Source organism: Cornus florida, unplaced genomic scaffold (assembly GCF_030987335.1).
Source record: "Cornus florida cultivar Cherokee Brave unplaced genomic scaffold, ASM3098733v1 CherokeeBrave_3.0.0_Hap2_Chr04, whole genome shotgun sequence".
Classification (NCBI taxonomy): domain Eukaryota; kingdom Viridiplantae; phylum Streptophyta; class Magnoliopsida; order Cornales; family Cornaceae; genus Cornus; species Cornus florida.
Window position 1 is genome coordinate 46777409 of NW_026775574.1, and position 10195 is coordinate 46787603.

At 40.8% G+C, this 10195-nt stretch overlaps 1 pseudogene; it reads right to left on the reverse strand.

The window, feature by feature from the left end:
- Nucleotides 1-1176: 1176 nt before the first annotated feature.
- LOC132305625 (small nucleolar RNA R71) lies at nucleotides 1177-1275 on the reverse strand (annotated as a pseudogene).
- Nucleotides 1276-10195: the final 8920 nt, after the last annotated feature.

Genomic DNA, 10195 nt, shown 5'->3' on the forward strand with positions numbered 1-10195 from the left:
ATTAGGAATTAGTACTCTTTTGATCGTGTCTTTACTTTGTTTTCAATTTTTGTTACTTATTGTGTTTGTTCTTGTTTGACAAGGAGCTTTGGGCTAAGAAGGTGAGCAAAGGAGTATTCCAAGCAAAAGAGCTAAGCAAGCAAAGGAAAAAGGCTAAAATCATTAAAAAAAATTGCTAAGCTAAAAGCTAAAAATTTGGAGTTGAAGTGCTAAAGGACCTTTGTGAGCTTTTTCTTACTCAAACCCTTAGTTAAATCGTCGGCCCGCATGGAGGCTTGTATTTCAATACTTAGATAAATTGTGAGCCCACGTGGAGGCAATTTTTTTTTTTTTTTTTTGCATATTGTTAAAGCATGGGAGTATGAGAACATTGTATGTGGAGGAAGTTTGTTGATTATTAACTTGTTGTGAAGGTGAAGTGTTTGTCATTATTTCTTGTTGTGTTGCATTGTGCATGCATGGTCGTGGATCATTGAGACCCACTCTTGTCTTTTTAAATTTTCATCTTGAATCCATTGTTTGAAACCCTAGGGGAAGAGGGAGTTCTAGTCAATCCATTTCATCAATGGAAGGACACAATGAGGACCATGTGAAGGACCTTGGTTACATAGACCAACGAGGCATCCTCCACCCCAATGTGCATCATGATAACATACAAGTACCATTAGGCATGCCAAGGCCATATGTTCATCCACCACAACAATAAGGCCAAGTTCTATTGGGAATGCCAAGGCCAATCTATGCTCCACCACCTCCCTTCATTCAAGGCAACCAAGGTGCCCATGTTGCACCTCTAATTGCTAATCCTCCCCTTGTTTTAATAGATCATTATGTGCCTAATGAACATAATGTACCCACATGCATTCAATTGCCACCATTTAGAGCACACCACTATGAAATCAAACTATAAACCATTCAAATGCTTTCTAACTATCATGGACTTCCAAGTGAAGAACCTTACAAGCATTTGGATGAGTTTCTTAAAGTATGTTCCACCGTAAAATACACGGACATGCCAGAAGAGGTCTTAAGGCTTAAACTTTTTCCATTCACCCTTAAAGACAAGGCAAAATATTGGTTTAACAATCTTAGGCCTTTTTCAATAACTTCTTGGGCAGAAATGCAACAAGAGTTCTTGAAGAAGTACTATCCGGTTTCTAAGACCAATGCCATGAGAACTTCAATTAGGTAATTTTCACATGGGGATGGAGAAACATTTCATGAGGCATGGGAACGCTTTAATGAATTACTTAGGAAATGTCCACATCATGACATACCCAAATGGCAATTAGTTCAATATTTCTTTGAGAGCTTATCTGATAATTACAAGGGCATGGTTGATGCTTCCATGGGTGGCTCTTACATTGATAGGCATGAGGATGACGTGTGGTGTCGTTATGAGAGCATGAGTGAAAATTCTTTGCATCGTACTTTATCTTTGAAGAATGGTAGAAATTCTAGTGGTAGGAAGAGTGTTGGCTTACATCAAGTTGACCACTCCAATGAAATTGCTACTGAAATGAAATCATTATCTTAAAGGTTTGATCAATTTTTGATCAACCAAAACTCGGTGGATCAAGTATCTTCCTTCCCTAACCATTCTCATCATGCATCTAATGAGACATGTATGACTTGTTCAAGTGTTTTATATTCTACTTCCAATTGTCCCCATGGACATGTGCAAAGTGAGCATCATGAATAAGCAAATGCTATTTTTGCTAATCAAGGGAACAATCCTTATGGCAATCACTACAATCCTAGTTGGAGAAATCACCTGAATTTCTCTTGGAAAAACCAAGGGGATAGCTTAAACCCTTCCCAAGGCGGTTTTCAAGGGAAATACATTCCACCTCCACTACAAAGCCAAGGTTCCCAAGGTTTTAGATCATCATACCAATCACAAGGAAACCAATTCTCTAATTCTCATTTTCCTAATCAACCATCATATTCCCAAGGAAATTTTAGAATTCCCGCTTTTGAAGAGAAAGTTTTGACTGCTTTGGGCACTTTAGAGGCAAACACACAATTACTTCATTCTTACTCTCAATCCATTGCAAAGCTAGAAACCCAAGTAGCGCAAATAGCTAGCACTTTAAATGCTAGAGAGAAAGGGAAAATGCCTTTGAATGCCCCACAAAAGCAACAATGTGTTGTGGAGACTCATTCCTCATCAGAAGGTCACATAAAAGAGAATGTCAATGCGGTGACTACCTTGAGAAGTGGAAATGTAATGACCCGGCCTTTTTCCTCTTTTTCCATTTTTGGCGATTTTCTTTTTTAGTCTTTTTCCCGTTTCTTTCATTTTTCCATGCATAACCTCATTTTTTGTGCTCGGATTTGATTCTGGTTTTGCATACGTCCATGATATTTAAATTCCATGACATCTACATTTTTACTTTCGTAGAAATGCATATTAAATGCTTACTTTCTTTGTAAAAGCCATGAAAACAAGACTTTTTGTAATTATCCAAAACTTGAGGGGTTTTTGGGTAATTAAGTAAAGTAATTATTTTTCATCTTAGGGACCATTTTGTAATTTAATTTGAAAGATATTTTCAAAAAGGACTTGTTTGCAATTTTTGAAAAGTGTGACAAGTGTCATACTCTCATTGGTCCACTTGTTGACATTTGTGTGGAAACACTTTGATGCCTTGGATGATGACATGTGGAGGGTGGAGATTCACCCACTTGTTGGCCTAGGATTGGTACACTTGTTGGCATGGATGGTTGACAAATATAGGTTCAATATTAAGTCTTGGAAGTTTACATAGGATGGTGACAAATGTAGGCTTAAGATTAAGCCTAGGAATGAACCACAGATTCATGACAAGTGTAGGTTCACCATTTAGTCCTGCATTGTGTGTGAGAGAGGTAGTGTAAGAACACAAATTGAGTGGAGGATTTCTAGCCCTTCCACTCACCATTTTACACTTTATCATTTTCATTTTCACTTGTCTTCAAGAACCATAACCTAGCCACCATTGAAGAAAAGCTTGGTTAATAGCTTTCTTCTTCATTTTGGCCTCCTTCCACTCACCTTAAACATAAAACCTTGGAAGACAAAAGCTTCCTCTCACTCCCCTCTTCATTAACCCTAAACTTGTTTTCCATTTTGAGCTTAGTTGCTTGGATTATAGAGATTCAATTCTCTATTGAGGTAGGGGGTGTTATCATTTATCTTCCAAGTGATTTTATTTGTTCCTATAGTGATATCTAAGTTATATGTTTGTCTTGTATTAAAATGAGAAATAAATGATTAATTGTGACTTGTATGTAATTCACTTTAGACTTGATAAATATCATGACCATGGCTTGATTCATAACTTATGTTAATTTGACGTCATTTAAAGTTGTTTTAAAATCTAGAGGGATTAATGAATTAATTTAATTAAATTTTTTTTTTATATGCTCCCATGACTTAAATCAAGTTTTGAAGTGATTTATATAATAACCATGACATGTACTACAACATATATTAAATTAAGCATGTTTGGATGAGAAGTGAAATCTAGGGAATTTAGTTGTTTTATTTAATTGTTTAAATTATGATTTTAAACTTATATCATACTTGTGAGGCTATGTTCTTCTTGTTGAATGATATTGTTGTAATTAGTGGCAAATTGCATAATGATCATTCAATATTCTTCATGCCATTTTAGTTGAGAACTTAGGGCATGTATTATGTTTCCAAAATTGATTTGTGCATGTTGATAGCTTTACATTGTGTATATATATATTATGTTGATACATATATGTAATGTGCACAAAATGTTGATTTTGGAAACTTGGGGATGTCGTTGTTATGACTATGGCTAGGGCATGGTTCTAGTACGGGGGAAAGTCCCTCTACAAGTCTAGTACGCACATAGGGAGGTTACCCATGGGCTAGTAACCCTAAAGTTAACACATTGTTGGTTTGATCCGGCGTGACGTCCAAGTATCCACTTTGGTTTGCTTTTGCATTTAAATTCCAAGTTGTTAACTTTGTAAAATTACATCTCATTGTGTTATGTTGAAAGTTCTATAATCACTTAATAGCATGAATTAAATGGTATTGGATTGTAACTTGGTACAAAGATAAACCCATGCATTCCCTACGAGTAAACTTGTTTACTCACCCCTAAGTTAATGGGTGTTTTGCAGGTAAATAAGCCTTAGTGTGGGATGCACAGCATTCTTAGACTCACTAGAGTTCTTGAAGTATTTTTGATGACATAGAATATGCATATGTTAGCATATCTTGTCCTACTTTTGCTTACATTGATAAAACTTGTACTTATTATCTAAGTTATGTAATGTGCACTTAAGTGCACCTTTTGACACTTTTAGAATGTGGTTGTAATGAGTCCAAGGGCCAAAGACACTTATGTGAAATGTATGCTAACTTTGAACTTCATTGTTGCCTATGGAAGATATGTGGATTAATGCATTGAAGGGTTCAATTTTGTATATGACATGCCATGAGGCCATAGGCCATTGTAACACATCTATTTTATCACATTACATATGCTTGCATGCTCACTTTGGCAAACAACACCATCCTTGATGAAACAAAGACTCTAAGTAGCATTTTTAGGGAGTTTTACCCTATTCTGTTCTAGGGGCATTTCAGGTATTTCAAAATGCATTTTTTTCATTTTTCCTTGCCAATCACATAGAAAACTAAATTTGAGGGGGGTTTCTTCTTTGTGTTTTTCTAGAAAATGCCATCTTGGCCCTCAAAAAATCTATTTTTTTCCAAAAAATCATTACTGCCAGGTTTTTGCCGACTTTAGTGCAAATATACTTGGTACTATTCATCGACTTTTTTTTGAGAAGCGTGACGACAGATCTGAAAGTTCCAGGGATTTTGTGGGTGTATTTGAAGATTGTGTTTTCAATTTAGGCAATTTAAAAACCTTCCGAAGCCCCATTTCCTTTCATTGGGCAGTAGCTTGGAACGATTTTTGACCTCTAGACCTGATTTTCTTAAGGGTATTTTGGACATTTTACAATACATTTTTTTGGTTTCTATCTACTAATCGGGTAGAAAACTTGATTTTAGGGGGGGTTTCTTCTTTGAGTTTTTCCAGAAAAGTCCGTTTAGATGCCCGTTTTTACTCTCAGTTGCAGCAGTAGTGGGTTGACGGCACTGTAGCTGTCACGCCCTTCGTCGGGCTACCGCGACATCGATTTTGTTTTTGACCTTTCTCCTTCATCCGGACTCCAAATCAAGTGAGTTTTTTTTTTCAAATTGATTAATTTTTCATTATCTATCCAACGGTGTGCTCGGTTTTACCCAGATATTTCTGGATAATTACCAGTTTACCCGTTTAGCTTTATTGCTCGTTTTTCTTTGTTTTGTCGTTTCTCCTTCGTCCGAAATCTGAATAATGAAATTCTTGAGTCTATCATCACTAGTTTTTCATTGTCTTCCCAGTGGTATGCTCGATAGCACTTGAATCCATTTTTTTACAAAATGACCATTTTACCCCTAGGTTCCTTTTTGTCCGTTTTTGAAACGACACTTCCGCATTTGTTTTCCTTTGGGTTCCATGACCTTATTGAGGGTCACATTGGTGTCTTAGAGATGCATTGTATCTCTGGAGACCGTTGCTTCACCTTTCGCTTCCGCATTTCGGATCCGTTATTGGGTTATCTTTTGGTCATCACTGACGCACCGAGTTTACAAAACTTGGGCCGTCACAAGTGGTATTAGAGCTCCTAGGTTTGAAAACCTTAGGACGACGGGTTTTGGGTGCATAACATTCTTTTGTTAGTGTACTTTAATTTATTAGCATATCTTTGATAACATGTTTTTGGCATTATAACATGATTACATGTTTCTTGGTGACATACTTGTTATTATGATATGTCTCTATATTTGTATGCTTATATGTTTAAGAAGCATCCTTATTTAACATATTGCTTAAGTGCTTAACTGTTTAAACAGCCTTCCTTGATTGCCTTATCATGACCGTATGTTACATACCTCATCTTGCTTCGTATTTCTTACTTTCATAGTACGAGTTGCATTCGGTTATAATAACTTGTGTTATTGTTGACCTCTTTCATTGCATATGTTTAGCATCATGGTTGTCACACGTGGGGAGTCTTCGTGTCAGGGCGTTGAGGAGCAAGTGGATAACACCGAGTTTACTAGGGGTCCAGGGAGGCCTAGGATTCCAGTTCGTGGCAGGGGTCCAAATCCACCACGAGCTCCGACTTACAAGGAGCAGATTGCACAGGGAATGGCTCTGGGGATGTCAGAGTCCATTCAGGCGATGTTTTGCCAGTAAATGGCGGGGATACAGTTCCGGTACCGGCACCAGCACCGACACCAGTTGCTAATGAGGCATTGGACTACTTCATAAAGTTACAGAGGGTTAAGATCGACCAGTTTGCAGGAAGTATGGATCCGCTTACTTCAGAGGCATGGTTTGATCTCATGGTACGCAAGCTCGATAGCATGGCAGTACCTACAGACCGATTGGGGATCTCCTTGACAGCCTCTATGTTCATGGGAGATGCCGATATCTGGTGGAGGTCTATGACCAATATCCACAATGTGGAGGTAATGACTTGGGAGGAGTTTAGGACATTGTTCTTTGACCGCTTCTTTCCAAGGGCTATGAGGCATGATATGAGAGTGCAGTTTATAGGTCTCTATCAGGGCTGGATGAGTGTCATTAAGTATGAGACATGCTTCACTTCTCTTTCCCGCTATACACCGGAGATGGTAGCCACCGATAAGCTCAGGGCGAAAAAGTTTCAGGATGGGTTACATCTTGATATTAGGCCACGAATTTCAGTGTTGGATCTGAGGACTTATGGGGAGGTAGTACAGAAGGCTATACTAGTTGAGGCAGAAGACCGAGATCAGCTTAGGATCAAGGGTTCATATAAGCAGCCACGTGGAGAGGCTTTATCAGTATCCGTTGGGGGTCAGTGGAAGAAGGCTAAGCCCGGGGACAGTTCACGCACTCAAGTACAGTCACAATAGGCTCGGTCTGCATCTGCAGGTCCAGTATCTTCAGGGTCAGCCCGGGGAGTCATTTGTCACCACTGTTAGCAGCCGGGGCACATCAAGCCTTGTTGCCCACAGTTGTAGTCTCAGGGCAGTCATTCTCAGACTAGTAAGTCTTCAGCTTCGACGCAGGGACTTTAGGGGGTTTACAATTACTCCAAACAGCCTAGACATTTCAAGAGAGAGTGTCCACACCTATAGAACAAGGCACAGAGTGGCGCAGGCCCACAGGCCACACCGGCACAGTCGACAGTTGCACAGTCAGGTTTCAGGGTGCCTCAAGCACCACAGCCAGTTGCACCAGTCAGTTCGTATCCAGGTAGGAACCCGACACCTACTGCTTCCGGACATCAGTCAGCTCAGCAGGGCAGTTCACAACAGTCAGGGGCTCAGGGATGAGCTTACGCACTGCCATAGGCCGATACCTCCGTAGGGACTTCTACAGTTCGAGGTATCTTTCCAGTTTTCAGTTCTTGGGCTAGAGTTCTTGTTGACACAGGTGCATCATATTCATTCATATCTGCATCATTTGCACATTCTTTGGGTCTGAAGGTCACGCAGCGGGGTGGTTTCCTTTGTGTTGACACACCCGTTGGTGGTCCAGTGTTTTTGGACCGTGTTTGTCGGGGTTGTGCTATCGAGATAGCTGGACGGACGTTGGAGTTTGATTTTGTTGTTTTCGATATGACGGGTTTTGACGTCATTCTTGGGATGGACTGGTTGTCTTTCTTTCGTGCCACGATTGATTGCTTCTATGGGCGAGTGTCTGTTTGCACTCCCGTGGGGGATTGTTTTCACTTCGTGGGAGATCGGAGTGATTCCCATCCGACGATGATTTTCAGTATCGGTGACTGGAGTCGCCACAAGTCCTACTTGGCTAGCCTGTTCGTTGACGAGGGTAGCAGTCTGGGCGTGTTTTTCCAACAGTTGTAGACGAGTTTCTAGATGTCTTCCCGGAGAAGTTGACAGAACTCCCTCCTCTTCGGGAGGTTGTCTTTGCCATCGATGTCATTTTCGGTACTGCACTTATTTCTATAGCATCGTACCGTATGGCACTGGCAGAGCTTGATGAGCTGAAAGCTCAATTGGATGATTTGAAAGCTAAGGGCTTTATTCGTCCTAGTGCTTCACCCTAGGGAGCACCGGTTCTTTTTGCGAAGAAGAAGGATGGGTTTTTGAGACTTTGCATCGATTATCGCAAGCTGAACCATGTCATAATCAAGAACAGGTATCCTTTGCCTAGGATTGATAACTTGTTTGATTAGTTGAAGGGAGTGACATGCTTTTCAAAGATTGATCTGAGATCGGGTTACTATCAGTTGAGGGTTAAGGATGAGGATGTATCTAAGACCGCTTTCCGTATACGGTATGGCCATTATGAGTTTCTAGTGATGCCATTTGGTTTGACCAATACTCCAGCAGCTTTTATGGACTTAATGAACCGTGTATTTAGTGACCATCTTGATTAGTTCGTTGTAGTCTTTGTTAATGACATTCTTATATACTCAGCTTCGGTGGAGGAGCATGAGTATCATTTGAGGACAGTGTTACAGATCCTTAGGGATAATCGGTTGTACGCCAAGTTCGAGAAATGCAAATTTTGGCTACCAGAAGTGAAGTTCCTTGGACATGTTGTGTCAAGGGGCGGTGTTGTAGTGGATCCAACGAAGATTGAGTTAGTGATGGATTGGGAGCGTCCAAAGACAGTGTTTGAGATTCGGAGTTTTCTTGGCCTAGCCGGCTATTACCGGAGATTTGTTTAGGATTTCTCTCGTTTAGTGGCACCTATGACTCGACTTACCCACAAGGGGGTCAAGTTCGTATGGAACGAGGCATGTGAGTTTGCTTTTCAGGAGTTGAAGGTCAGGTTGACATCGGCTCCAGTTTTGATCATTCCTAAACGTGGTTTAGGTTATGTGATCTTTTGTGATGCTTCACGAGAAGGTTTGGGTTGTGTCTTGATGCAAACAGAGCGGGTGGTTGCTTATGGGTCTCGATAGTTGAAGACTCATGAGTTGAACTATCCAACACATGATTTGGAGTTAGTAGCAGTTATCTTTGCCCTGAAGGGGTGGAGACACTATTTGTACGGGAAGAAGTTTGAAGTTTTCTCCGACCACAAAAGTCTCAAGTATCTCTTCTCTCAGAAGGATTTGAACTTGAGATAGCACAGATAGGTTGAGTTTATGGAGGATTACAATTTTGAATTACAGTATCACCCGGGTAAGGCCAATGTGGTGGCCAATGCATTGAGTGGGAAGTCATGGGGAACTTTTGCCAGCATATCCCTTCATAGATGGAAGATGCTAGAAAAGCTTGCAGATCTTGGTTTATAGTGTTATGAGGATGTTTCACCGGCTATTTTGTTTAGCCTTGTGGCTCAACCGGCACTTGTTAGCAGAGTTATTGAGGTATGGTTGGAGGATGGGGAGATGAAGGCCATCTATGTTTGGATTTCAGGCGGTGAGAATGTAGAGGGTTGGACCTTACATTCAGACTGTGGTCTTAGGTACAAGGGGATGACGTTTGTTCCATTGTCTTGTCGTGAAGACGTTCTTTGGGATTTCCACCACTCTAGGCTTGCAGTTCATCCTGGTGGTACAAAGATGTATCACAATCTGCAATGACAGTTTTGGTGGTAGGGCATGAAACGGGATGTTTCACAATTTGTGGCTCGATGCCTTACTTGTCAACAAGTGAAGGCAGAGCATCAGCGACCAGCAAGATTGTTGCAACCATTACCAGTAGCTGAGTTGAAATGGGAACATATCACTATGGATTTCGTGATGGGACTTCCGAGGTCTCACGCAGGGAATGATGCCGTTTGGGTCATAGTTGACAGGTTGACTAAGAGGGCTCACTTCTTACCGATGGCAATGACAGATAATGCAGAGAGACCGAGTGGACTGTATGTGAGACAGATTGTCAAGCTTTATGGGGTTCCTGTATCCATTGTTTCAGATAGGGATCCACGGTTCACCTCCCACTTTTGGCAGAGTTTTCAGGAGGCTCTTGACACGGGGCTTCATTTTAGCACGGCATTCCATCCTCAGACTGATAGACAGTCGGAACGCACCATTCAGGTATTAGAGGATATGTTGCGGGCTTGTATCTTAGATTTTGGGGATAGTTGGGAGGACTACTTGCCTTTGGTTGAGTTTGCCTACAACAACAGTTACCAGGCCAGTA